General features: G+C 42.0%; 1 long non-coding RNA gene across 3 annotated transcripts in view; it reads left to right on the top strand.

Annotated features, from left to right (window-relative positions):
- The window catches only part of LOC139538519 (uncharacterized), a 285749-nt gene that overhangs the window by 141075 nt on the left and 118470 nt on the right, over window positions 1-26204 (top strand). For all 3 annotated transcript variants that reach the window (XR_011667749.1, XR_011667750.1, XR_011667748.1), the window contains one exon: window positions 4376-4497. This is a non-coding gene — a long non-coding RNA (uncharacterized lncRNA). The remainder of the gene's footprint in view (window positions 1-4375; window positions 4498-26204) is intronic.

Genomic DNA, 26204 nt, shown 5'->3' with positions numbered 1-26204 from the left:
TACAGTTGAAGTCGGAAGTTTACATACACGTAGGTTGGAGTCATTAAAACTCATTTTTCAACCACTCCATACATTTCTTGTAAACAAACTATAGTTTTGTCAAGTCGTTTAGGACATCTTCTTTGTGCATGACACAAGTAATATTTCCAACAATTGTTTACAGACAGATTCATTTCAGTGGGTCAGAAGTTTACATACGGTAAGTTGACTGTGCCTTTAAACAGCTTGGAAAATTCCAGAACAGTATGTCATGGCTTTAGAAGCTTCTGATAGGCTAATTGACATCATTTGAGTTAATTGGAGGTGTCCCTGTGGCTGTATTTCAAGGCTTACCTTCAAACTCAGTGCCTCTTTGATTGACATCGTGGGAAAATCAAAAGAAATCATCCAAGACCTCAGAAAATAAATTGTAGACTTCCACAAGTCTGGTTCATCCTTGGGAGCAATTTCCAAACGCCTGAAGGTACCACGTTCATCTGTACAAATAATAGTACGCAAGTATAAACACCATGGGACCACGCAGCCATCATACCGTTCAGGAAGGAGACGCGTTCTGTCTCCTAGAGATGAACGTACTTGGTGCGAAAAGTGCAAATCAATCCCAGAACAACAGCAAAGGACCTTGTGAAGATGCTGGAGGAAACAGGTACAAAAGTATCTATATCCACAGTAAAACGAGTCCTATATCGACATAACCTGAAAGGCCGCTCAGCAAGGAAGAAGCCACTGCTCCAATACCGCCATAAAAAAGCCAGACTACAGTTTGTAACTGCACATGGGGACAAAGATCGTACTTTTTGGAGAAATGTCCTCTGGTCTGATGAAACAAAAATAGATCTGTTTAATGACCATCCTTAAGTTTGGAGGAAAAAGGGGTAGGCTTGCAAGCCGAAGAACACCATCCCAACCATGAAGCGCGTGGGTGGCAGCATGATGTTTTTGGGGTGCTTTGCTGCGGGAGGAACTGGTGCATTTCACTAAATAGATGGCATCATGAGGGAGGAAAATGATGTGGATATATTGAAGCAACATCTCAAGACATCAGTCAGGAAGTTAAAGCTTGGTCGCAAATGGGTCTTCCAAATGGACAATGAGCCCAAGCATACTTCCAAAGTTGTGGCAAAATGGCTTAAGGACAACAAAGTCAAGGTATTGGAGTGGCCATCACAAAGCCCTGACCTCAATCCTATAGAACATTTGTGGGCAGTACTGAAAAAGTGTGTGCGAGCAAGGAGGCCTACAAACCTAACTCAGTTACACCAGCTCTGTCAGGAGGAACCAGTTACACCAAATACTAATTGAATGTATGTAAACTTCTGACCCACTGTGAATGTGATGAAAGAAATAAAAGCTGAAATAAAAAAAATTCTCTACTATTATTCTGACATTTCATATTCTTAGAATAAAGTGGTGATCCTAACTGACCTAAGACATGGAATTTTTACTAGGATTAAATGTCAGGAATTGTGAAAAACTGAGTTTAAATGTATTTGGCTAAGGTGTATGTAAACTTCTGACTTCAACTGTATCGCTATGACAACAGGCACAACTCCGATATAATGTCGTTCGCCTCTTCCTGTCTGCCTCTGCCCTAATTTGGTCAACAAAACATTGAATTCCTAATTTGTATGTGAGGCAAATTTTATGGAATAGAAGTTTCGCCATGGTTAGGTTGTTACGAATGCACTGATGTAAGTAGACCACACGTGGTATTTTGGCCCGAAATGTTTTTATTGGAGTTGTGCCTGTTTTCATACATATTGATAAAGGACTCATCATGGATATAAGCCATTTTAGCATGGACATTTACATTGAGGGCTTCCACCACTTTAAAGTAGTCAACTGGGTGTGGATTCCTATAATTTGGGACCAATAAGCCAATGAACAAGAAGAAAATGGACATCTTTAAAAGGAAGATAGCCTCAATGGCGCTGCTGTCACACACTTTAATGGCACAGATACAAAGATGAGTGACATGTATCTTCGATGACATGTATTTTCATCGTTAGAGCAGTCACTTGATTATCTTGTCGATATAATAGACAATCTTCGGTTTAGATTCCTTTTGTCAACAGCAGATGGAGTTAATTGGGCCCAGTGTGAGTGAGAGGAAGAGATGGTAGCTGCTAACTGTGAGGATGCCTGCTATGAACAGTAAATAGGTGTTAATAAGTACTGGTGGCCATCACCAAATTCAATTGTGGTTATGTTAGTGAAAACACTGCTCAGTAAAGAAGCAACTGCTTTCCGTTTGAGTGGATTTTTATCAAAACTATAGGCAAGATTAGAAAAATAGACAATGCATCGTAACTATACTTGCTAGCTGCTACTGCATCAGGTGTGTTGTAGGCCAATTCCTGGCTGACTCACTACAGCTGTTAATTCTTCCATTAATGAATTAGGCTACAAACAGCGAACAGTTGCGTAGCAACAACTCAATGGAGATCATATGGAGGTCTTCCCACCATCTAAGTTCAAGACAAAGAAACGCATACAGTTTAAGACAGTAATGATTTGACTTTTGGTTCAGTTTAACATCAATTCAATCTCACCCATAAAATAGATGATTACAATATCATGGCATGGTTTTATGAACAAAAATGTGATAATCAATGTAATCCATTTAAATCAGATGCAGCTGTAGACATTGACCCATACAGCAATGTTTGTGTGTAGATTAGATTTTAGTGTAACCCAGGTCAAGTAACAGAATAATAGTAATTTACCTGTTAATGTGATGAGACTACAACTAGCCAATTGGAAGCCAGCCCTTGGACTTGGTCATGCCCCCAAGGCCAATCCTGACATGTCTGCCATGCAAACTATGGAAAGAAGCTACAGCCGACATTTAAAAATAAAAATGAAGGCGACACTGGATAGACACTGGAGAAATGAAAGCGTATACAACTTGAAACACCAAGTCAAAATCTGTGTGTAAAATACCGAAGATTACCATCTCCTTAATTCACCCGTTGCTGCTTTTGAAGATTGAGTCACATAAGCCTGTGAGGATTTGGTGAGTTCAAAACTCCCGCTGAAGCCTTCATGCTACCTCCAAACGATTGCCAAGCTAGCTAACGGTCATTGACATAACATGGAAAGTTAGCACCAAACTGTAGCTCCTAGCAAACTTTTTGCAAAATCTATGGGTTTTAAAAATTAATACTATTACTTTCCAAACATACTTCATGTTTAGGGGAAGTCATTACATTGTAATGAGGCAAACATGTATTTGTTTTTATGCACTTTGTTATTTGCTATCCCTAAACTAATGGGTTATCAGTGAACCAATTTTTCATGCCAATGCTTAGTCATTACTGTGCTCAAGAGTGATGGTTAAGCTAGGCGTTTGAGACAAATGCACTATACTTGAGTGTATGCACACTAGGTGCTTAATATCCTTACTTAGTGCTGCAGTAGACATCATTCAACATATTGGTATTAAAGTCAACAAAGCTACGATAAAAAAAAATGCACAGGTAGAAAAAACCAGCACTTACCCTCCATTCAAATCTCCAAGCTTTATTGGCATGCAGTGGAGGTGCGGCAGGCAAGGCAGGTCTACTCCAGTGAGTGACTGCCAGCTCGGTGCGTTGCTCTGATGAGGACTTGGCCTTGGCAAGTCGGGGCACGCCGCCTCCAGGTTCATCAACCTCCCCCCTATCTCCCATTAGGAGTCTTTCGCCTCGTTAAGGCCCTGTGTACGGGAGATAATTAAAGACAGACACACTGTCTGCATCTGAAATGGCACCCTATTCCCTATATAGTGCCCTACTTTTGACCATATATAGGAAATAGAGTGCCGTTTATAGGGTGCCATTTCGGGGACACACACTCTGATGCAGCTAACGCAGCCATCTCAGTCGCCCCATTGATCTACCTGTCCTGACTAGATCCACAGAAAAATCCCCTCAGCGTCAATACCCTATTGTATGCATAATGCTGTAATGGTTTGATGTTTATTAGAGAACTATTGGCATATTTAATTGGCGCTGTTATTCCAAAGGACTTGTTTGAATTGGTTTCGGTTTGGTCACGCTGGGTAATGATTTTTTTGTGTGTGTTTGTGTGGGTCTGTGCCTGCTTTGTGTGTGTATTGTTGTGTATACAGAACATACTCTCTGTGTGTGTGTGTGTGTGTGTGTGTGTGTGTGTGTGTGTGTGTGTGTGTGTGTGTGTGTGTGTGTGTGTGTGTGTGTGTGTGTCTGTGTGTGCTGTGTCTCTGTGCTTTATTTGTTTGCATGCGTGCGTTCACTGAGAGTATTTGATTGAATTCCAGTGGGGACTCCAGCCCTGGGCTTTGCCTCTGGAGTTGTTGCCAATGTTGACCGGCATTTTGAGATAGAACTAAAGCCAACTTCCACACTTTCCACAGATTTTGCCTTGACCCCAGGAAATCATGTCCACGGCGGATCACGACGATTGATCAACAGACGAACAGCCACTCCAGCAATCAATGCTCTCTGTCCGGGCCTCACAACGTCAGACTGCCTTGAGGTTAGTAGCAGGGAGTCAATACCAGCACTTCCTAAACAAAGTTTGTTTATCGGAGGACTTTGCTACCTAATCACTGCCTCTTTATGAGGTGTGGCAGAGTCGTTAAGGAGAATTAACAGAGGAAGAGGGGGAGGGAGAGAGAAAGGGAGGAGTGAGGGAAGGAGTAAACAGTGCCTTCTGTTCGTGTGAATATGAGGGTCTTGCGAGGTGACATTTGTGCTGATGGCATTAGCCACAGATGGCAGTGAACATTAGTGGGTGGCAGGATGGCTCGAGAAAGGTTGCTTTGCTCAGTGCTCCTGTTTTTTTGGTGGCGGCGGTGATGCACACCCTTGTTTCAGCTCTGATGAGGTGAGCAGAAGGGCAGATGGGATGCAGGGTGCTGAGGTTAGCTGGAGTGGCGCTCGATAAGAGACGGCGTGACACAGTACAGGTAGTAAGGTATGGGAAGTAGGGAATAAGGGAGGTAAAAAGCGCTGAGGCAAACACATTTTGAAGTCTCTGTGGTGCTGCGAGTGACAGGTGTATTACCAAAGGTTTTAATGGAGAAGTGCAGCCTTATGGTTGCGGTTAAGCTCTAGGGAAGGGAAGCGAGAGGCTATACGGCTGCATCGCAAGTCAGCATGAGTCTATCTATAGAACTGGGTGTGTTGAGATTTGTACTACTTTCTTCTCCCGTTTCATCTTTAGCTCTTTTGAATAGCACAAAGTAAACCATCCTCATTCAAAGATTGTATGTTTGAAGACGTGTACGTGTGTGTGTGTTTTTGTGAGTGCCTTCACATGCGTGTGTGTGTGTGTGTGTGTGTGTGTGTGTGTGTGTGTGTGTGTGTGTGTGTGTGTGTGTGTGTGTGTGTGTGTGTGTGTGTGTGTGTGTGTGTGTGTGTGTGTGTGTGTGTGTGTGTGTGTGTGTGTGTGTGTCTGTTTTGGGTTCTAGAGCTGGACTCCGATCTTATGCATCTTCACCTTCATAACAGCGGGTGGTACTGAAATAGAAATTCTATGAAAGACCAAAGTTAGTGAAGGAGAAAAAAGCAGCACAATGATGAACGGATATCCACATGTGGGAGCCAAAAAAAGAGAAGGCAGTTTATTAATGATGTCCCCGGCCGTCGGCCTGAGTAATACCCCTCTCTTAAGAACGGTTGACTTAATCTTTGACTTTCATTAACTGTGTGAAGGCTAATGAATTTCTCCGTCGTTCGTTGACATTGTGCTACTGTCTTAAGTTGAAGAGACATCATTATGTTCACACACACACACACACACACACACACACACACACACACACACACACACACACACACACACACACACACACACACACACACACACACACACACACACACACACACACACACACACACACACACACACACACACACACACAGCTCCAAAGGGACCTTATAATAGATGGTGGTGGGCTGCTAGGCTCGGTGGAGGCAGGGCTTCATTGCTCCATGTTGGGTGGAGGGTATTGTAGAGGGAGTATGGGTGACAGAATAAAGGTGTGTGGAGGAGCACAGGAGACCTTGGGCTGTGGAAACTAATTACCCTCAGTGGTAATTATGAGAGCGCTGCTTCACCGTGCAGTACGCTGCGACCTTGGAGAGGTGATTTAGCGGTCCTGCCTGGGAACACTGGCGGCTACATGACGTGGTGTAGGAGTAGGGGGGTTAGGAGGAGGAAGATGAGGAGGGGAGTAAGGGGGTTAGGAGGAGGAGAAAGATGAGGAGGGGAGTAAGGGGGTTAGGAGGAGGAGAAAGATGAGGAGGAGGGGAGTAGGGGAGTTAGGAGGAGGAGGAAGATGAGGAGGAGGAGGGGAGTAAGGGGGGTTAGGAGGAGGAGGAAGATGAGGAGGAGGGGAGTAGGGGAGTTAGGAGGAGGAGGAAGATGAGGATGAGGGGATTAGGGGTTTAGGAGGAGGAGGAAGATGAAGATGAGGAGGGGAGTAGGAGAGTTAGGAGGAGGAGGAAGATGAGGGGAGTTATGGGGGTTAGGAGGAGGGGAGTAAGGGGGGTTAAGAGGAGGAGGAAGATGAGGAAGAGGGGGTTAGGAGGAGGAGGAGGAAGATGAGGAGGAGGGGGGTTAGGAGGAGGAAGATGAGGAGGAGGAGGGGAGTGGGGGGGGGTTAGGGGGGAGAGGAGGAGGAAGGGGAGCAGCAGGGACAGGAAGAGGAGAAGTAAGAACATGAGGAAGATGAGGAAGATGAGGAGAAGGGAGAGAGGGTGGAAGAGGTGATCTGGAGAAAGAGGAGGAAACTGTAAACTCCTGATGTCCATACCGTTTTGTTAGTCAGCTAGATCATACTGTAGGTCTCCCATCTTTAGTAATGTTATGTGTAAATCATGAGATGTATTTCTATGGTATAATGCGGATAGGAATGAACCTGCAGGAGAAGTGGGTAGAGAGGATTGACTAGATGGTATAAATGACAGAATTTACCTTTCATGGCAGGAGGGAGGAGTGTGTGCAAACACTTTACAGCATCCAGACACCAAGAAACCTTCCAAATCCGGCAAACATTGTGTTGCTCAGCTAGGTCATAGGCCTCCCACCCTGCTTAGTGATGTTGTTGGTAAATAGTGAGATTTTCTTTGGTAATTATGCTGATAGCAAAAGGGCTAAAAATGCACAGTGTTACACAACACTGTAGTCATGACCTCCCGACGTGATAATAGACAGATGCATGAGTTTGACCTTCTGCCCTCTGACTCTCTCTCTTTGCTCCCACACACACACACACACACATTCATGCTACTTTGGAAAACAGTGCTGTTCACTCAAAATCGCTAAAAGTTGTTGATATATATATATTTTTTTTTTCTACAGACAGATTAGTCTTCTCTTTTCAGCAGGAGGCATTTGCTTTCCAAATGCATTTCTCTAGCGATTGTATTTAGAAGTTAGCGAAAGGCAAACTGTCAACAGCAACCAACCATAGAAATATAATCCATACATGGCAGTTCCCATTCAAATCAGGACTGGCATCCATTGCTAGTGTACCCATGAGCATAACAGTCACATTTCCAGGGTAAGAGGTTCCAAAACCCTTTCATGGATTATATGTCTATGGCCACAATGCAACACATTGTTCTATATTTGGCGTGAGAGCTGCCCAAATTTCGCCTTTCCCGACCGCAAGTGCTTGTGATAGAACTTAATCCACAGCTATTTTGTAGAAGCTATTGATCCTCTGTGGTTAAATTTTGCTCTCTGTTCACGAGTAATATCATTTTTGCTAAATCTTTATTGCTGAAGCACCTTCAGCACCCCTAGATTCCATATAAAATTATACCATGTCAGGTTGGAAAGGACTGGTGCATCGTCGATTCGACATAACATTAGCGCATAACAGGCCTCAGAGCCAGAACAACCTTGTCGACTGCTGTTGAATCATTTATGACTAGTCAGTCACATCCAACCTTATAAAAACAAAAGACTGATTTATTTATTTACTAGCAGGCAACAACCTAGCTATGTTTTTCTCTCCCTTGAGTGTAGAAAAGTAGACGATCTTTGAATTTGTAGTCTCACTCAACCCTCCCACTTTCCCCACTGCATTTCATTTTCAGGTTCTGTTGGTAGGACAAGGCTATGTTTGTGCACATGGAAGTCAATGATTTATGTTGACTATATGTTAATGCGGCAATACAAATGTGGGTGCCCTTTAAATGACTTCAGTTTAAAAGGCTTCATAAAGCCTTCATAATGCCTTCATAAGCACTAAATGAATCTGTTACAAAGCATCTAGAACCGTATGTCATGCTTTATAAAGGGTTCATAAATGTGGCATAACTCTGTCATAATCACCCATGTCAAATGTGACACAACTCACAATGTCAATGATATGAATGTGTGCTTTATAAAGGGTTACATGTTGTGCTGAAGCATGGCATACACTCTACAGTGATGCCAGTTAGTCACATTACAGCTAATCTTGTTTCCATACACTTCTGCCCAAATCCGCGGAAGGTCTGGTGGACCAACGCATGATGTGATGTGTATGCCGAGGAACTTAAAGCTTTTCACCTTCTCCACTTCTCCACTGTGGCCCTGTCGATGCGGATGGGGGCGTTTTCCCTCTGTGAGTCCACGATCATCTCCTTCGCTTTGTTGACGTTGAGGGAGAGGTTTTTTTCCTGGCACCACTCCGCCAGGGCCCTCACCTCCTCCCTGTAGGCTGTCTCGTCATTGTTGATAATCAGGCCTACTACTGTTGTCTGGGCCTGCAGCCTTGTGAGGGTTAACATGCTTAAATGTCTTATTCACGTCGACCACGGAGAATGAGGGCCCACAGTACTTGGGAGCGGTCTGCGTCGGTGGCCCTGTGTTATACTCAAAGTGGGCAAAGAAGTTGATTAGCTTGTCTGGGAGCAAGACGTCGGTGACAGCATTGTGGCTGGTTTTCCCTTTGTAATCCAGGATTGTCTGGAGTCCCTGCCACATACGTCTCATGTCTGAGCCATTGAATTGCGACACCACTTTGTCTATGTACTGACATTTTTCCTGTTTGATTGCTTTACGGAGGGAATAACTGCAATGTTTGCATTCGATCAAATTCTCAGTCACCTTGCCATGGTTAAATGCAGTGGTTCGCTCTTTCAGTTTTGCCATCTATCCACGATTTTTGGTTCGGGTAGGTTTTGGGAAGAAAATCCCCTATACACTTCCTGAGAACCCAGTCACAGTGTCAGTGTATACCTCAATGATATTCTCAGAGGTTACCCGGATCAAATCCCAGTCCGCGGGATCAAAACAATCTTGAAGCATGGATTCCGATTGGTCAGACCAGCGTTGAATAGACCTTAGCACGGGTACTTCCTGTTGGGGAGGAGCAGAAGTTTTTGAGTTGAGAGTTTTTGAATGGCAAGTACTACAAGCAATGTGTTGATAGAATTTCAGTAGCGTTTGCGTTGTTAACCTTTACCGAACCTCAACCCCGTATCCGGGATCACCCCCCACCCCCCACACACTGATTAGCATAGATAGCATAGCTTCAGAAGTAGATAGTAGCATCTAAATATCATTAAATCACAAGTCCAAGCCACCAGATGAAAGATACAGATCTTGTGAATAAAGCCACCATTTCAGATTTTTAAAATGTTTTACAGGGAAGACAAAATATGTAAATCTATTAGCTAAACACGTTAGCAAAATACACCACTATTCTAACTCCATCAGTTTCTTACTCCTTCAGGTGCTATCACCAATTCGGCTCAACTAAGATATTGATAGCCAATAACCTATAAAAAAAACCATCAGATGACAGTCTGATAACATATTCATGGTATAGGATAGTTTTTGTTAGAAAAAAGTGCATATTTCAGGTAGAAATCACAGTTTACAATTGCACCGACCATCACAAATCCACTAGAATTACTAGATAGAGCAACGTGTATGACCAATTTACTCATCATAAAACATTTCATAAGAATAGACAAAGCATAGCAATGGAAAGACCCAGATCTTGTGATTCCAGACAATATTTCAGATTTTCTAAGCGTTTTACAGCGAAAACACAATAAATCGATAAGTTAGCACACCACATGTGAAAACGTTACCAGAGCATCGATTCCAGGCAAAGAGCGCTATAACGTAATCACCGCCAAAAGATATTAATTTTTTCACTAACCTTCTCAGAATTCTTCCGATGACACTCCTGTAACATCATTTTACAACATACATATACAGTTTGTTCGAAAAGGTGCATATTTAGCCATACAAAACCGTGGTTACACAATGAAAATACTAGGAAATCAAGCCTCAATATGTCTGACGTCATCTATCAGAGTGATCTAGTTTAATTAAAAGCTAATCATATACTTGACTAAAAAATACAGGGTTGACAGGAATCGAAAGACAAATTAGTTCTTAATGCAACCGCTGATTTACATTTTTAAAATTATCCTTACTTTTCAATACAGGGTTGGCCAAGTGAAGCTATACCAAACAAAATGGCGATGTATGCGTTTAAAATATTTCGACAGAAACACGGTTTATCATATTAAATATTGCTTACTTTGAGCTGATCTTCCATCATATTCTTGGGCAATGTATCCTTTCTATGTTATAAACGTCTTTTGGTCGATAGATGTCCTCTGTCCTTCGAAATGTCCACTAACAACGACCGAGACCGCGAAACGTTCCCAAAGCTAGAAAGTGCACGACAAATAAATTCCTCAGAATCGCACTAAACGGATATAAATTGCTATAAAACGGTTAAAATTCACTACCTTATGATGTTTTTAACAACTATAACGACTGAAAACATGACCGGAGAAATACTGCTGGTTAGAAAACGATTTGGAACGAGGCAGGTCCGATGGCCTTCACGCTTGAAGCGCACGTTGAGAAAGGGGGGTCTCTGTACATTTTGGGCTTTTATAATGGCTGGGAATATCCCATCGACTTCATTGAAAACGTGATGACGTACAGACACCCAGAGGAAGACGTAGGCAGTGTCGGTTTCTTCATAGCATTCACTGTGGCCTTATAAACAGACCCCAGATCAGAGGTAAAAATTTCTGAAATCTGAACCCTGTCATGAAAAGTGCTGTAGAAATTGTTCTGTACCACTCAGAGACGAAATTTCAACTCCTATAGAAACTATAGACTGTTTTCTATCCAATAATAACAATAATATGCATATTGTACGATCAAGAATTTAGCACGAGGCAGTTTAATTTGGAGACACAAATATGCTAATGCGGAACAGCACCCCCTATAGTTCCAAGAAGTTAAAGTTCCCAGCTACAATAAATGCGGCCTTAGGATATGTGGTTTCCAGTTTGCACAATGTCCAGTGTAGTTTCCTGAGGGCCGTCATGGTATCGGCTTGAGGGGGAATATACACGGCTGTGACTATATCCAAAGATAATTATCTTGGGTGGCAATCCAGTTGGCATTTGATTGTGCGGTTTTCTAGGACAGGTGAACGAAAGGACTTGAATTCCTGTACGTTATCACAATCACACTATGAGTAGTTAATCATGAAACATACACCCCCGCCTTTCTTCTTCTGGAGAGTTCTTTATTTCTGTTTGCACGATGTACTGAGAACCCAGTTGGCTGTATGAACGGGGTCAGTATATCCGGAGAGAGCCATGATTCCGTGAAACAAAATATGTTACAATCCCTGATGTCTCTCTGGAAGGACATCCTCGCCCTGAGCTCGTCTACGTTACTGTCCAGGAACTGAACATTAGCGAGTAATATACTCGGTAGCTGTGGAAGTTTCAAAATGTCCAGCAATGCAATTACATTGAACATTACATTGGGCTGTGAAAAGTGTAGCTTGTCCCTAAGCTGGCGGACAAATGGTTCTTGCCTCTCTTCCTGCTGGAGGTACTGCATGTTGGTTCCAACCTTAAATGTAATAACAAAGAAAGTTAGCAGGTGTGTTAGGAAATTATTTTGTAACACCATCTGGATAAGGGCATTTCTGTGCTGCGCCAGAAACTATAAACGGAAAACTATTCATTTTGTATTATTATATCCATCTTGCATTTAAAATGAGACATGGCTGTATCTAGGGGGATTGTATTTATCTGAGCCCGCTAGCTAGCAACATTTTCATTGTCGTTCGAATCATATCACATGTTCTTACTTCACTACAGAAAACCTGCTAACAAAACAACATTGCAGGACATGCTCACTGAATTAAAGGGCAACTACACTAAAAAGTTGATTCGATTTTTCACAGACCTCGAAAGTCACCACCTGCTGTGGTTTAAGCATGGTTGTGAACACAGAAAATCCACTTCAGTTGTTTTTCCGTTTAAAAGGTGGGAAACATGTGGGAAACCCAGAAACATTTGGGAAATCCAAAACCTGGAAAAACAAAACCAAGAAAAAGGAATTTGGGACAAATAAAAAGTAGGCAACACATAAAAATGGATTTTAAAAGGCTCTACTAACATTTTTTGGTGTGCATGACTGAAATTTAGAGTGTGTGTCATCCTGCAGCACAGCATTTTGGCCAGCATTTATGAAGCACGGTTTTATGTCATATTTGACATAGTGGGTTTTGTCACATTTGACATTGGTGGTTAAGTAAAACAATTATGCCACATTTATGAACCCTTTATAAAGCATGACATACGATTTAATGATGATTTTTAACACACGTATGTAGTGTTTATGAAGGCTTTATGAAGACTTAATTTATAGTGGGACCAATATTTTAGTCAAAATGACTAAGACTAGTCAAAATTTTAAAAAAGAGTTCCAAAATGAAAACTGCTTTGGAGAGCATGTCTGTGATATGGGAGTTGGCCATATCCCCATATGTGATACATTGAAATTAGGACTGTGCCGGTAATTGAATAACCATGTAATTGACGTTTACGGATGAATATATAAAAAACATCAAAACCGTTTAAATAGGCCTACATTCATTTGCTGATTTATTTTAATTGTTATTAACGTTATTTTCATGGAGATAAACGTTACCTAAAAGCAGGAGTGTTTACTAATGATTAAAAGCAAATGTCTTGCTAACTTAGTCTGTCCATTAAACTTTCTACATCTCCTCCTCTTTCCAGCTGTCCTTTGATGCCCCAGCTGCTAATCTGCTAGATGCGTGGGGGTAGAGCGCTATTGGCTATTGCACTTCAGCAAAAAGACGTGTTCACTTCCTTTTATACAATGCATGTTTTTATTGCTTGCTATTAAATAAATAAATCGGTCTTTAAAAACAGGCTGGGTGTGTCTGACTATTCATACATTTTTCAACAGCAGTCGACTAGGTTGTTCTGTCTCTGAGGCCCATAAGGCACTAATGTTGTGTAAAATAGACCGTGCAGATGGTATAATTTGAATCTTTACTTAATTTACAGACTAATCAGTGCTGATCAGGCCCGGTCCTGGACGATTTGTCACCCTAGGCGAGACACAAAAAAAATGTACGCCCTCCTATCTCTGAAAAGTAGAATAGTAGCCTAGGCTATACAGTGTAGGCCTGGAATGCACTTTTATAAATGCCCATGTGGTAGCCTACCGTTTGTAAAACAGGCAATTTACCATTGACCCCTGTCATTTGGTTACATGAATTTACAGTGAATACATCAATTTACCGTTCTCAGTCTCGGAGTTGATACGTTGTTTGCAGAGTTCACAACCTGCTACACGTGTGAGAAACAAATGTTGGTTTATTTCATAACATCATTTACACGCTCCACGTGAGCAATGAGCAGTCTTCTGTTCTGTTAATGTTGACGGAGCACGTATAGAAGTAACTGGCCTGCCCAGCTGGGTTTCCCAGTCAGTGATGTCCGTTTCTTTTCTTTCTACCTCCATTAAAATTACAATAGTTCCTCACTGTTATTGGAAAAAAAAAACTCCCTCTTGATAATCAGCGTCGCTGGTGAATAGGCTATGGATATGTCAGTGTCATTGGCATATTGGCATATCTATTTCATCTACATACTATAGCATACTGTAGCTGTCCCCTTCATACTGGCGAGTGGCACGTTATTAAGAGGGAGGGGCTCACCTCATTCACCGCTAGACCTGTCTGTCTCCGACAGACGTTGTACGATTGGTCAGACCTTTCTGCATGCATTACTCTGTCTTATCACTGTAAGTGAGCCATTTATATTTGCTGTGCCATACAGCTCACAGTTTTTGTAGCATGTTTTTTTACCCCATCCTGTCGTTTCACTGAATGTACAGTATTTGCAGTGGTGTAAAGTACTTAAGTAAAAATACTTGAAAGTACTACTGAAGTAGTTTTTTGGGGTATCTATACTTTATTTTACTTTACTACTTTGGCAACTTTTACTTTTATTTCACTGCATTCCTAAAGAAAATAATTGTCATGTTCTGACCATAGTTCTTGTGTGTTTTACTTGTTTTAGTGTTGGTCAGCACGTGAGCTGGGTGGGCATTCTATGTTGTGTGTCTAGTTTGTCTGTTTCTATGTTTGGCCTAATATGGTTCTCAATCAGAGGCAGGTGTTTTGTGTTGTCTCTGATTGGGAATCATATTTAGGTGGCTTGTTTTGTGTTGGGGTTTGTGGGTGGTTGTCTTCTGTCTTTGTGTTCTGCACCAGATAGGACTGTCTCGGTTTTCACGTTTGTTATTTTGTATTTTGTATAGTGTTCACGTTATCGTCTTTTTGTTTATTAAACATGTTGAACACTAGCCGCGCTGCATTTTGGTCCTCTCCTTCACCAACGGAAGAAAACCGTTACAATAATGTACTTTTTAGTCAATACATTTCCCCTGACACCCAAAAGTGCTCGTTACATTTTGACAGGAAAATGGTCCAATTCACACACTTATCAAGAGAACATTCCTGGTCATCCCTACTGCCTCTGATATGGCGGACTCACTAAACACAAATGCTTCGTTTGTAAATTATGTCTGAGTGTTGGAGTGTGCCCCTGGCTATCCGTCCCAAAAATCTATATATAATTTAAGGCATTTTAAAAGATTTTTTACTTTTGACACGTACATTTTTTGCAATTCCATTTACTTTTGATACTTAAGTACTGTATATTTAAAACCAAATATAGGTTTGACTTTTACTCAAGTAGGATTTTACTGGGTGACTTTCACTTTTACTTGAGTCATTTTCTATCAAGGTATCCTTACTTTTACTCAAGTATGACAATTGAGTACTTTTTCCACCACTGTGTATTTGTCAGGATCACACTGGCAACCGTTCTGTTTTTATCTCGCTGTTAACCCACCTTCCCTTCTTGTACTCTTACCCAGATTCCTCTCTGCTCCTTTCAGCCTTTGCTCCTGTTACAATACCTTCAATTGCAAACCTGATCTTCAATTGCAAACCATCTCGGGGTAATTTCATCCTACTACAGAGAGATGTATGATGATGTTCTATAGACAGGTGTAGTGGCTAGACAGGGGCATATACTGTACATGGTATTCACATACATCACTGACCCTTTGACCTCCTTAGCAGAGCGTGCAGCTGCTGAGAAGACTGCACATATTCCTCTTACTCACAACACTTGGTTCCCCGTGAACTGTGTTTGACTCCACAGTCTTATGATTTTGCTTTGATTCTGGCTGTGAATGCTGATGTCACACATTTGTACGCTAAGCATTTTCTGTAGGCTAATCCGTGAGATGTTAATTCCAGCCCTGGCCCCATGGGACCCCCTTGTGTCCTCACAGTTTGATTTATTGATCTTGATGAAATGTTGCTGTCGAGTAAATCACTGGGAAACGGTCTAAAGTGAGAAGGTAAAAGGGTAGAGTTTGATAACAATTTCTCAAACTGGAGTATATTAGATAAGATACCAACATAGAGTAGAGAAGCTGATCAAATACCTGCATTCGTCGTGTTGACTTGAAACTTGAAGGTTTATGAAAGGGAGTCTAGGGTGACAAGCACCACGCCTACTGTGGCGAAATCAGTGTGGGTATATTGTTCACACTGCATCACTTCAGTATTGCTTCCTGATCAGTCCTTCTATCACCCGCAGACAGAGAGCATTTAGAGGTCACATATACACACCTACCCACCCACCCACACACACACACACCCACCCACACACCCACACACACACACACACACACACACACACACACACACACACACACACACACACACACACACACACACACGGTTCACCAGGGTCAAGGCTGCACACACACACAACCTCCCTCCCTAGTGAGACTCCAGCTATACCAATAATGCTTTAGGTTCGCAGCAACTGCAAACCCCTCCATGGAGACCAAAGCCAATTTATTTCAGTGTGCTGGTGGTGACAGAAGCGGAAGCTTTTACAGGGGTCACCCAGACCAAGCTGTCCACTGGGGAAAGCCACCGAGCCAATACACTGCCTTTATATACTGACTAACACACAGGTACAGTATAGTTTTATATAGAGACGAGCCACAGAGAAACACAGGCACCTACTTTACTATATATACATTTTAAGACACGCAGGTACTTTTGGAGGAAATCAGGGCTGTACACAACAGTACGGCTGTGTGCACACGTCATCGACTTGCATAAACAGCTGCTCTAGCCTGGTCGCGTAATATCCTCTACATATAGTCTGTCTGCCTAAGATTTATAGCAGAGGAAATATACATTCATTAAAGAGATGTGTTTTTATAAACATTATAGAACAGCGGACAGCAACACAAACACATATGCCGATGAACTCACTATGTTTGAACGAGGCATTTAACATTAATGTATCCTATGTCACTTTGCATGCAAGCGTGTGTCACACAGGGCCACGTCATGACACGTGTCACATGCCAAGAGACAGATTGACTCTGTATCTCTGTTCACTTGAGTATACAAACATCTGTCTGCACACAAACCGATCCCGATTTCGGAATTCATGCCTTTCCTACTGTAACGATCGTCTTGAGGAGAGATATTGGACCAAGACGCAACGGGTAATGAAGACATGATGAATTTATTAAACAAGACGAAAACGAACTACACTTGATAATTAACAAAATAACAAAACGACGTAGACAGACCTGAACTGGAAAAACGTACATAAACACGCAGAACAGGAATAGACTACACAAACCGAAACAGTCCCGTGTGGCGCGACAAACACAGACACGGAAGACAATCACCCACAAACAAACAGTGAGAACATCCTACCTTAATATGGTTCTCAATCAGAGGAAATGAATTACACCTGCCTCTAATTGAGAACCATATCAGGTAACCCATTAACCAACATAGATACACATAACATAGAATGCCCACCCCAACTCACGCCCTGACCGACTAAACACATACAAAAACAACAGAAAACAGGTCAGGAACGTGACACCTACGTACTTCTCAGTATTCAGTATTCAGACTTAAGCTCTGTAGGTGTGTCTACCTTCCGCGCTCTGAACACAAAAACAAGTATTAATTCAACTGGAAACTTGCTGGCCATCAGATTTTCTGGTGAAGTTTTCATTCAATGGTGTACATTTATGTTAAGCCATCTCTTTAATTGCGGTGCGTCTAGAATATATCAAGAGAACGGGTTCAGAATAATAGGGATCAATGAAAGAAAGCCTTCCAAATGTATGCATACTTTCAGCACCAATTAGTAGATCAAAAATACTCTGCTCCTGTAGATTCTTTAGGTTAAGGAAAGTAAATAATAAAAAACATGTTTGGACAGCTTTTATGTACAAAAGAAAGAAACGTGGGTGGATTCATTCAGCTCTTCAACCCATGGTAATGTTGGAAGATTACTGTACATACAATTACAACAGTGTACAATAGTAGGCAATACCCTCGTCTATTGCCTGCACTAATCATGGAACTGTGTGATGACATGTATTGTACCATGCGTCGGTTTCAGACTGTTATGGCCTGATCAGCGCTCTGCTCCATAACGATTTAATTAGCCAACATTTTTTTTTTTTTATATTATCAACTGTTACCAACGATCCTCAGCAACAATCACATGGCCGTGACGGCGTTTACAGAGGAAGCAAATGAAGGTAAACAAAGCAATGTAATTAAATGGAATGATAATGTAGGCTATGCCAACTGATTGGAACTAACAGTAAATTGACAGTTTTGACATTTTAGTCATTTAGTAGACACTCTTATCCAGAGCGGCTTACAGTTAGTGCATTGGTCTTACGTGGTTGTCCCACCAAGCTATCTTATCACAGGCATAGAAAGAACATTGTTCCCCAATAACGTAGCTATCAGCAGAGTCAGATCTGGGAGGGTTTCAAAGGCCGTCCAATTTAAATTCTGCATAATGGTACAGGATTTCATAAACTATGCTGTGGGAAAGTTGATATGTTGAGTTCAATTCCATAAATGAGTGTAATTTATATTTACAATTCCCTTATCCAAACGGATTACCCATTTACCTAGCTCTTATCAACAGATCTTATTTTAGTTGGAAAGGACAGGGCATGAAGAATGGTGTTATTTCGATCTGAAAAAATAAAGTACATGCTTTTTCCACTTATTCAAGGTTTCCTTGCACTTAAAGGCAGTGAAATGATGACACCTTCATTCATTCAAGCTCCACCTCAAACGAATAGTTGGTGAATAGCATGCTATTCTCATGCTTTAGTTTAAGGTCAGAATACGTATAGAGAAAAGCGTACATAAAGGGAATTATGTTCCATTTATGCTCGCTTAACCCAGGTAGGAATCAGGGCTGTACTGCATGGGAACACGTTTCAGGCATATACATGGATATACACAGGGATGCCCTTCCAAAGAGAAAGTTAAGCACTGTGATGTGAGCTGCGGCCTACATGTTCCCGTGGGAACACGAGAGTGGACAGTGGAGGGCTCTGCCATGGCTAATGCTTCTCTCTGCAGCGGAGCATGGGGAGAGGTAGAGGGGAGCTGTCCTCCGGTGACCGACTGCCCAGTGATAAATCTAAGTGGACATCACTGTTTGTTTACCAATCCCTGCAGCACAAGGGGAGAGAGAAGAAACACATCCAATGAAGCATGTGTTGTACCACTCTGCTGTGTGTAGAGAGAGGGTTGTACAACTCTGCTGTGTGTAGAGAGAGGGTTGTACCACTCTGCTGTGTGTAGAGAGAGGGTTGTACCACTCTGCTGTGTGTAGAGAGAGGGTTGTACAACTCTGCTGTGTGTAGAGAGAGAGGGTTGTACCACTCTGCTGTGTGTAGAGAGAGAGGGTTGTACCACTCTGCTGTGTGTAGAGAGAGAGGGTTGTACAACTCTGCTGTGTGTAGAGAGAGAGGGTTGTACAACTCTGCTGTGTGTAGAGAGAGAGGGTTGTACCACTCTGCTGTGTGTAGAGAGAGAGGGTTGTACCACTCTGCTGTGTGTAGAGAGAGAGGGTGAAGAGGCAGCCACTTTGACTGATTCCAGGCAGGTGTTGGACCCAAAGCAAAGAATTATAGCAATAACAACACAAAGAGGCAGACATCTTGATATCTCCGGATGTGACAGAAATATGACATGTTCATGATCATGTAAAAATATGACTAATATCTCACAGGTGCCCCCTTTATGACACTCAAACATCATGAAGTTATCGCCACTCGCCAAACGCTGGTCACTGTCAAGCCTAGATGTTACATGTTCCAATCCCTTCTTCTTTCTCTCTGTCCTAAATCCCTCGCTTCCCAGACGTTGACGGTGCAGAACAGGAGGTCATCATGAGGTATGACTCCTCATCCCTCCTCTCCTCCCTCTTCATCCTTCCATTTTCTCCTCCTTTCTTGATCCTCCTCCCCTGTTCAGCTGCTGATCCGTGTTGAGAGGCAGTCAGGCCAGACGGCCTGGAGCCTGTAGTTCTTACTAGGACGATTTATAGACCTCTCCTCCCTTTCACTCCCTTGCTCTCTCTGTGTTCCGCAACTTTCCAATGTATCATACTCTGCCCCCTTGGAAAAAAGGGGTTTTTAGAAAGGTCCCCCCCCCCCCCCCCCACACACACACACATATACTCAGTACCAAGCCTCCACTACACCTGGACAGTCCTATCAACACCAGCCAGCCTTAGCTCCCATCAAAGGGGGCTCAGGCTAACCCTGAACCCAGACCAACACTTAAATAATTTCACTCACCCTGTAAAGCATGGACAGACACCATTGATCTTCTAGCCCTGACCCTAGAACAGACTTTAACCCATTTCACGGATCTGTAAAGCACGGGCAGACTGACACTCCAGTATCTCACTATACATAGGGAGGACAAATAACCATTGAGAAGATACCTTACCAGGCTAAGTGCGTTCCAATCCACTGAATAGAAAACCCCTATCACTGTGTTTCTCAGGGGACCAGGGTCTATTCCAGGGAAAAACAGCCTGAAGTGGAGCACTGTCCCTGGGGAGGACTTTAGACATGACGGGCCTCATATCTGTGGTCCTGAGAAGTGTGAGTGTGTATGAAATGAAAATATGAAAGGAAGACATTATCTAGTATCGACACATTATGTTGTCAAAAGGAACAAACAAAGAGCAACCGTGGATGTAGATATGGAAGTGAGTATGAATTATATGATAGACTGCAACATTTGTACAGGTGTAAATTGCAAGAGTAGCTATCATCTGTTGAAGGAAGATGAGGAAAGACAGGGGGAAACAGCGATTGAAAGGCAACAACAAGTGTCGAAAAAAATATCGAAAAATGAAAAAAGAGATTGAAGAAAGGATAGAAGTGTAACAACAGAGAAACGGAGGAGAGTCTTTTGTAAGATAGGACATGTCTGGAAAAGTCTGCACCCACTGGTTTCTCTTAGAGCTGCAGGGAGCAGCATGCTAGCTAACGCGATAAGCACTCGTTTATATTTATCAGGCAGGGCCAATCTAAGCCACTGAGAGATGGCCGTCTGGAACTCAGAGAACAAAATACATTATTAAGATAGATAACATAGAACAACTCTCCAGACCTCCCATTTGTGGTTCCCGTGAGATACAGAGAAATCGTAATCATGATGTGTGGCCGAAAGCAACTTCACCCTCTACTTCATTTTGATCAAACTGCTCTCACCACTAATAGTGAATGGAGTTCCTTGTCATTGAGAGCCATGTTAACTGATAGCGGTCATTGTGTTAGTGTGTTTCAGGTTGGTATTTGCCTGGGTGGGCAGTGGGTAACAGTGTAGCGTCTGTCTGTCAGAGCAGTATAATCTGCTCTCTCAGCGTGTGGGACAGAGAGATTCATAATCCCTGTGTTTGTCTGTGTTATTACCCTTTCATTGCTTCATTTCTGAATCCTTGCTAATGAGTAAAGTGATTATCTACCAGACATTAGGGGACAAATCCAATTGAGCTCATAAAAAAGCAAGACAAGCGCACAAGTACTGTGTTGTACAGTCAGCCAAAAACTCCTTATCTCCAGACTAACTATCTTCAGCTAGATATCCAGGCCTCAGAATGTGTCCAGATGACTTCCGCGTGTGTTGTCATGCATGTGTGTGCACACATTGCTTATTCATCCGTACACATCCATGCTGGGATTGATGCGGATATCATGGTGCCCATGGTTAATAGAATGTTTGTAAGTGATTTGGACATGCTGCTCTGTTCATCCGTCATGTTTGTTTGGCAAAGAGTCAGAGCAGTATACAGATCGTTAACCCCGCAAAGAGGCAAACCGTCTCAGTGCTTGTAAGGAGAATTACACTTCAATTGCAGTTCATCTAGACTGCAGGACTCTAACTCCTCGGCACAGAGAAAGGGTCAATATCATGGCTCATCACCACAGTGATGTGACTTTAATTGGTGGTTAGTCATGTCCAATCTGTTTATTCTGAGTGTTGTGAGTGTGAGGTCACTGTTGCTGGCAGAAGATGCATGCAAAATGTCAGACTTCCAAAAATGCAATGTGTGGCTCTCAGAATGGACACCCAAGCTGAATCATATTGTAATTATATTGCATACAATTGCTATCCTTAATTCAATTTATATTTCATTACTTGAAATCAGTGGTGTAAAAATACAACCTTATAACTGTATTGTCTTAGGTGGCTGTCAGATGTAGACTAAAGAATACCATTCTTCTAAATCGCGAGCAGACCTCATCACTGTACATTCTCCAAAGCGTAATGGAACCTAACCCAACCCACCTATACGAGCTGAAGCATTGAAGCTAGAGTCCTTAATTGAAATAATAACAAACTGGTCACCCCACCTCTGTTATGGTAAAAGTCTGAGGGATGGGCTTGGAGAAATGTAACAACTCCTAAAATCATATACAGAGCTATGGACTGACCATCCATTATTTCACAATTATAGTTTTAACCATGTTTTGAGGCTATACAGTGTGTGTTTACATTTACATTGTTTACCAACATTGGGTGAGCAAAACAAGCTTATATTTTGGGTTCTGATGGTGTACGACAGTTGAACTAAGCTCAAGTGATCTTTTTCAAAAAGCAATGGGTATACATAACACGTTTATAAGTCCAAAAATGGATGTAGCAACTATGGATTCTAGCTTTAATCATATTTAATAAGGGGTAACTATCTATAATCGCTACCACGTGTTTAAGACATGGATGGGAATCTTGGATGGGAATTTCTAACACTTTCTCCAGAAGCTGTGGCAGGAGCAGCATCCCTCTCCTCACTGACAGCCACTCTGTTCTCTGGACAGCTCCGGGTGTTAAGACCAGCCTGTCAGCTTGGATTACTAGTCTTTTGACAGCTATTACTGTAGGAGCTGTGGGGGCAGGACTAGGTGTTGATTTCGATTTCAGTCGACCTGCTAGGATATACAGGTTACTGACTGTCACACCCTGACCGTAGCGAGCTTTTTATGTCTCTATTTTGGTTTGGTCAGGGTGTGATTTGGGTGGGCATTCTATGTTCCTTTTTCTATGATTTGTATTTCTTGGTGTTTGGCCGAGTGTGGTTCTCAATCAGAGGCAGCTGTCTATCGTTGTCTCTGATTGAGAACCATACTTAGGTAGCCTTTTTCCCACCTGTATTTGTGGGTAGTTGTCCATGTATAGTTGCCGGTGAGCACTACGTTGGCGTCACGTTTTCGTTTTGATGTTTATTGTTTTGTTGGCGACATCTTATAATAAAGAAGTATGTACGCTCACAACGCTGCACCTTGGTCTACTGTTTCCACCTTAGACGATCGTGACACTGACAAAATAATAGAAACACTTGAGTTAATGAGGGATACAAAGTATATTGAAAGCAGGTGCCTCCACACAGGTGTGGTTCCTGAGTTAATTAAGCAATTAACATCCCAAAATGCTGGGAAGGCCATTATTTTGACTACCTTGGCTATGCCCTCATCCACAAGGCATGAGTGGTAACTGAATGGTTTGATGAGCATGAAAACGATTTAAACCATTTGCCATGGCCATCTCAGTCACCAGATCTCAACCCAATTGAACACTTATGGGAGATTCTGGAGCGGTGCCTGAGACAGCGATTTCAACCACCATCAACAAAACAACAAATGATGGAATTTCTCGTGGAAGAATGGTGTCGTATCCCTCCGATAGAGCTCGAGACACTTGTAGAATCCATGCCAAGGTACATTGAATCTGTTCTGGCTCATGGTAGCCCAACGCCCTTTTAAGACACTTTATGTTGGTGTTTCCTTTATTTTGGCAGTTACCTGAATGTCAGGGATAGAGCCTATATCTGTGGGCAAAAGTACTGTATATATTTAATATGCCAGACATCTAGTTCTATTGATAGAAGTATGTGCCTGCTAATATACATCTAACACATTAATGCACACAGCTTGAGCCTGGATATTGCACACAGCTTGAGCCTGCATATAGTTTATTCCAATGCACCAGAGTTTACAAGCTCTCTCTGGAAACTTTGCAAGTTGGAAAATTCTGTTGTTTAATTCAGTTTTAAGTCGGAAGAAGAATAGATAAGTTTCACCTGACGTGTCCTGATGCAACATGTGTTCCACCGTCTGCTGCAAAGCTATGGCTACAAGTACAGTATCTCAGAGGAACATAAGGGCCTGAACTCAGGCAGTACAGCAAATACAAATTACTCTTTAAAAAAACACTGTAAGGAAGACTAAAGGAGAATAAGATACTGTATGTCGGAGGATAGGAATTTGGGTCTAGGTGGATTGCGTGGGAGCCAGGGAAAGATAAGACAGAAACGTCCGACCTGCTCTGTTTGCCTATAGTGTTTATCAGCGGTACTAATCGGCATGATTAAAACTCAACATTTGATAGGCGTGCACAGGAAATAGATCCACCGATCCACATTTCTGTCTGAATTTTGAGACACATTGTGTGCATTAGGGTGCATAGGGTGGAGAGGAGGGAGAGAGAACCTGTTATCTTGTTTTCGGAGTAGATCTTTAATTTCCTGATTGTTTGGTCTCTAGGGTGAAAGATTAGAATAAAATGAAGACCCGCACCGTGGTTTAGACTGAGACTATGAAGTACTGACTGTGTGATGATGAGATCCCTGATACACACACAGATGGGACGGATGGTTAAATCCACACACAGCAGAGAAAGGCTGATAGTTATCAACACCTTAATCATGGCTGCTGTGCCTCATTCACCAACATTTTCATAGCTTCCCAATGCAGCCAATCAATCAATCAATATCTTTATTGTCCCATTTAGGGAAATGTGTAGTGCAGTCAGGGTTAGCATACAGTAGCTATGGTAAAACTGGAGGCTTCACCTACATAGTAATGCTGAGCGATTAGTGTTTTTTGAAGTCGGTTTAGTTTAGATGATTAAAAAAATTATGACGGTTTTCGATTTCAATAGATATTTTTTTACCTTAAATGCACTATGCGTTATAAGGGTTGAATGCTGTCACAGCACAGAATAAAACAATGAATAAAAGTCCCATGATGGTAGTGACTGCCCATTACTGCTAACCATCATTTATTCAAATGACTTTGATTTAATAAAATATTTCAGGTGTGCATATTACATTTGTTTTATTTGAGGACTTTATTTCATTCAAAGTTATCATCTCATATCCTGTCTACGCTGTCTGACAAAATCACTATTTTACTAGTTCTTCAAAGTAAATAAGGCATACTTTTATGACTGCTGAATACCAAATATCAATCCCTTAGAGATCATGTATTTTCAGGTAGAGATACAGTACCTCACGAAGGAACAGCTCTCTTCCTCTCTCGATCACGCATTCTACTCTCTCTTTTATGTAGCAGGTGTAAAAGAGACACAGACCGGACAACAAAGCGCTCAATGGATTATGGTCATTGTAGTTAATTACCATGTTTTCTGAGCTAAACTACAGTATGTCAAATATTGGCCTGTTAGAAACGACAACCCCCTACTACATCGCACAGTTCGGGTTTAATCAGAATTATTTCTAGAGAAACTGTGCAATGCGCACATTGAGCTCACAGAAAACAATTGATTGAAATGGAATTCAAATAATTGAACCGATATCAGTAAATTAGTTGCAATTTTTTTTTTAATGTTGGTTAATCGCTCAGCACTACTAGCCCATGTGTCCAATATAGCACTAGCTACACTATATAAATATATGTCTTCATTGTCCATGTCTTAAACTAAACATTACAGTTTTGTGGGGCCTAAAATAGCATAAACTTTCTTAATCCATACAGGATGGAAATTTGTCTTCTGCTTATTTCCTAACTCCTCTGATAGTCTGAGTCATTCCATATTTGATCTTTGTCTGAATCCTTTATTGCCTTGGACGGTCTTGAGATGCAGATAGCGTAGCCGACAGACAGACTGACAGACAGAGGGGATATATCTAGATCCTGCAGGTGTATTTGAGACGGAACGGGAAGAAAGAATCCCACAGAGAGACCCCGAGGCTCACCGACATTCCTGAAAGGCAAAGGCCCGGATCTGGAGTTTTAGGAAGAGTCGGTTGGGAATAGGATCGCCTGCTTTCTTTGAATTATTCCGCCCGCCTCAACAGGGAGGTTCTATTCTACTCAGCCTGATCCCTTGTTTGTCTATCTATGAGTTTCCACAGGCTCTGTGATTCTCCTGGTATCACGGGAATCTCAGGGTATATCATGTGTAAAGATTTTCCCTCTTCTTTCCACTTGAAAGGGAAGGAATGTGGTATGATTTGAAATCAGACAGGTAGTGAAAATAGTTTTCTCTGACACACTGCCTGTGACTGAAATGGCAACCTATTCCTTATGTAGTGCATACATCTTTATCAGAGCCCTATGGACCCTGGTCAAAAGTAGTGCATTATAGGGAATAGGGTGCCATTTCAGATAGGGTGCCGTTTCAGTGTTTTTTACACAGAGCTTTAAGGAAAAGCAAAACTTTTCAATGT

The sequence above is a fragment of the Salvelinus alpinus genome, chromosome 14 (assembly GCF_045679555.1).
Source record: "Salvelinus alpinus chromosome 14, SLU_Salpinus.1, whole genome shotgun sequence".
NCBI classification, from domain to species: domain Eukaryota; kingdom Metazoa; phylum Chordata; class Actinopteri; order Salmoniformes; family Salmonidae; genus Salvelinus; species Salvelinus alpinus.
This window is presented reverse-complemented; position numbering and strand designations above follow the sequence as displayed.